Raw genomic sequence first — 4,479 nt, 5'->3', positions numbered from 1 at the left:
AATTTAAGCTTGAGGACACATTACAACCAGTTGTTTTTAAAAACTACATCCCACACTGGTTGGGCATCATCCATCTTTGCATCAAAAGGTTGCTGGTTCGATTCCTGGTCAGGCCACATGCCCAGGTTTCGGGCTCGATCCCCAGCAGGGGGTGTGCAGGAAGCAGCCAATCAGTGTTTTGCTCTGCCATTGATGTTTCTTTCTTTCCCTTTCCCTTCCTTCTCTCTAATAAATCAATAATAAATAAATAAACAAACAAACTACACCCCCTTTCCTCTCCCAAAGCTATTTTTTAATTTATCTAGATTATTTTGTCATAAAAATAATGCATTGATATTTTCTCTATTTGAAGTTTTATGTTCAACTCCAAGTTATAACAAAACATTGTGCAATCAGAAAACTGACTTGGCTTAGCTGAAGTAACAAATATGTACTGAAGTATGAGACTTGAAATAAGTGCGTCACTAGAGTACTTCTCAATGCCCTGCGTGAGCATGATTCCTACCATCTGCAGGAAATGAAGGCGCGGTGTCATTTGCTTTAAGACTAAGCGATAAGAAACAGTTGGCTCAATGTACTACTGCACAGCCCTACGTAGAAATAAAATGATATACAAAGGAAAATTAGAAGTCATGTCTTGGTCCCCTGGTTGGGGGAGGGTGGGAGTGTATTGTGACAATGATGTGCAGAATTGTTAACTCTCAAGGGCCCTAGGAGCACATGTAGCTCTGGTCTGAGAAGAACCAGTTTGGGGAACCTCTTTAATCTTACAAAAACAAGACCAGGGCTTCTCAGCTATATTGTATGTTTGACATCCTAACAAGCCTTCCTACTACAATATCTAAAAATGCTGGATGAAATAACAACATGTGTGTGTGTGTGTGTGTGTGTGTGTATTTTAATGCATCCGTGCATTGGCAGGAAAATAAGGAAACGCCTCAAAAGCAAGAGAGATGGAGAAGCAAAGCACCAATACAGACCCCTTGAAGGCCATGTACCTGGGTGGGGACAGAAGACAAAGACAAAGCAGTCTGACTGGAACATTCTCAAATAAAGCCAGGGAAAGTATGACTTAGGAAGACGATGTCTGACTGAGTACTGAAGGTGCCTGGTCAAATGCTCCTTATGAAGGCTTTTAAAAACAATTCCTGGCTTGAAGACCAACCTTCATCATGAATGACACAGTAACCATCCGGACCAGGAAGTTCATGACCAACAGACTACTTCAGCGGAAGCAAATGGTCATTGATGTCCTTCACCCTGGGAAGGCAACAGTACCCAAGACAGAAATCCGAGAAAAACTAGCCAAAATGTATAAGACCACAACTGATGTCATCTTTGTGTTTGGATTCAGAACCCGCTTTGGTGGTGGCAAGACCACTGGCTTTGGCATGATTTATGATTCCTTGGATTACGCAAAGAAAAATGAACCCAAACACAGACTTGCAAGACATGGCCTATATGAGAAGAAGAAGACCTCAAGAAAACAGAGAAAGGAACACAAGAACAGAATGAAGAAAGCCAGGGGGACTGCAAAGGCCAACGTTGGTGCTGGCAAACAGAAGGAGTCAAGATTCTTCGGTGACTTTATCTGTGATGGTTGTGCAGATTTTTCATGAGAGGATTAATAAACTATAAGCTTAAAAAAAAAAATTCCTATTTTCAGTCCTCATTTCCTGAGAGGATTAATAAACTATAAACTTAAAAAAAAAAACAATTCCTATTTTCAGTCCTCATTTCTGCCTGCAACAGAGCCTGGTGATGCCTATTCCTGACTGTGTCTGGGGTGCTGGGAAGGGGGCAATGGTTAGTCTCTGTAAACACTTCCTCTTCTTGGCTAGGTCATTTACCTGGAAGGGGGCAATGGTTAGTCTCTGTAAACACTCACTGCCTCTTCTTGGCTAGGTCATTTACTTTTCTCCATTTGCTTTCCTCTTCATGTATTGTGGTTCCTGGTGACAAATTCTCTCACTTTCTTCAAAGATTGACTTTGTCTTTTAGTTTCTTATTCTCTTGTTGGTTTTGGAGTACTTTTGTGAGAAGAGTCAGAAATTGAAAAGTTTTTATTTGCCGTCTTGAAATAAAAAAAATCCTATATACTCTTCAACCCTATGGTTTCTACCCAACATTATACATCTATCCTTTCCTCTTCCCAAAATATCAATTTCCTTTTTGTTGCTTAAAATTCAGAGCAAAATTTACCCTTCTTGATTTCTTGGCAATATTATGTATCATTACCACTCCTTTCTTGGAATTCCTCTTCTCTTGCTTCTGTGACACCATTCTGCCCTGGTTTTCCTTCCTGATTGCTTCTGTTTGTTTGATTCTGATGGCTTTCTCTCCCACCATTTAACACTCAGACATTATTTTCTGGAATCTCAGCATATTTTCTAGGATCTCATCTTCCTTTCTCATGCTAGAGGCTCTCCCTGACTAGTTTCATTCACTCTCATCGCTTTAACAACATTCTATGTGCTGCTGACTATCAAAACTATTTTTCCAACTTTGTCTCTTCCAGTGAATTCTGTATTCTAATATCCAACTGCTTTCTAGACATCACTCCTTGGATGTCTCACAGGCACTTCAAAATCAATATGTACAAATATCAACATATCTTCCCCTGCCCCTACACCACACCCTGTTCCTCTCATCTTGTTGTGTTCCCATTTAGTGACAGACTCTAAAATTGTCTAGATTAAATAAAACTAGAAACAAAAAATATATATATTTAAAAAATGACTGTGGAACATCTACACAATGGAATATTATGCTGCTATAAAAAAAGAAAGAACTCTTACCATTCGAAAGAGCATGGATGGACTTGGAGAACATTATGCTAAGTGAAATAAGCCAGTCGGAGAAAGGTAAATATCACATGGGCTCACTCATTTATGGGATATAATGAACAACATGAATTGATGAACAAAAATAGATTCAGAAACATAGAAGTATCGATCAGCTCTTCAACCCGCAGAGGGAAGGTGGGGGGTGAGGGAGGCGGTAAGAGATCAACCAAAGGACTTGTATGCATGCATATGAGCATAACCAGTGAACACAGACAATAGCGGGGTGAGACCATGTGCTGGGGGATGGGGGTAACCAGGGAGAGGTCAATGAGGGATAAAGGAGACATACGTAATACTTCAAACAACAAAGAATTTAAATTAAAAGAATAATTTTAAAAAATATATATTTCTCCCTTTTTCCTCACCCCACATATTGTTACTGAGCTATGTTTATTCTAATCCTTTATAGTTCTCAAATTAATTCCTCTCTTTTCACCTACATTATTACTATCTTAATTCAGGCCTATTCATTTCTTGCTTGGACCATAGCATTAGTCTCTGCACTCTAACCTGTATTCTTTCAATCCAGTTGCTACACTGGCACAACACTAATCTTTCTAAACTCAAATTCTCATCCCAACCTCGCCTTATCCATGGTTCTTCAGGGGCCCCTAATGCCAAGGGATAAAAGTCCAAACTCTCTGGCATAGAAAACAGAGCCCTTTGTGACCTTATCACCAGCCTCATACTCTATGCCAGGTTCCTTAGGAACTCTTTCTATTTCCCCAAAAGGACGGATCTCCCCCGGCCCCCGCTTCTTTGCTCCTTTAGGACATCTTACTCTTTCTGCTTGGAAGGCTTTCCCCCATTTCTTCTTAGTCCTTCAATACTCAGCCCAGCAACCACTTCTTTCAGGAAGCCTTCTCTGAACTTCCTACTTTGAGATAAGTGACTCTAATATTCCCTTAGAGCACCTCTATCAGCCTACATTGTAACCATCTGCTTGTTCACTTCCACAAGACTGCAAAATCCCTAAGATCTTATGCTATTCACCTCCATATTTTCAGTACATCTAGAACCCTATCCCGCACATAGATTGTTAAATAATAATAGTAAACAGGTATAGCATTCACTCTGGTTTTGAGCACTATAAAAAGATGAATCTTCACAATAACATTATAAAGTAATGATGCACTCTCTACAATTGAGGAATCTGAGCCATAGTGAAGCTGAATAACTCACTGTGCCAAAGGCACTGAGCTAGTAAGTGCCAAAGACCGAATGTACACTTACAAAGGCTGTATGGCACCAGAATACACTCTCCCACCGAAAAGTTTAAGTCTTAGCTCAAGCAAAATTAAACTAGGACCAGCCCATTACTAACCCAGGTGCTCTTATATCATATAATATAAAAAAACGTTTGTCCTAGCTGGTTTTTCTCAGTGGTTAGAGCATTGGCCTGAGGACTGAAGGATCATAGTTCCATTCTGGTCAAGGGCACATACCTCGGTTGCTGACTCCGTCCCCGGCCAGGGTTGGGGCACCTGTGGGAGGCAACCAATCCATGTGTCTCTCTCATGGTGATGTTTTTCTCTCCCTCTGTCTCTCCCCGTCCCTTCCACATTCTCTAAAAATTAATGGAAAATATCCTGGGGTGAGGATTAACGGGTGTGGCGGGGGTGAGAATTAACCA

General features: G+C 40.5%; 1 protein-coding gene and 1 pseudogene across 1 annotated transcript in view; one reads left to right on the top strand and one right to left on the bottom strand.

The window, feature by feature from the left end:
- DST (dystonin) overlaps positions 1-4,479 on the bottom strand; it is a gene marked incomplete at its 3' end in the record, with an annotated part of 256,936 nt that overhangs the window by 181,780 nt on the left and 70,677 nt on the right. The window lies entirely within an intron of this gene.
- On the top strand, positions 1,129-1,653 carry LOC107182008 (annotated as a pseudogene).

Source organism: Myotis davidii, unplaced genomic scaffold (assembly GCF_000327345.1).
Source record: "Myotis davidii unplaced genomic scaffold, ASM32734v1 scaffold334, whole genome shotgun sequence".
In the NCBI taxonomy this organism is placed as follows: Eukaryota; Metazoa; Chordata; class Mammalia; order Chiroptera; family Vespertilionidae; genus Myotis; species Myotis davidii.
The sequence above is the reverse complement of the archived record's forward strand: the minus strand, read 5'-3'. Positions and strand labels throughout refer to the sequence as shown.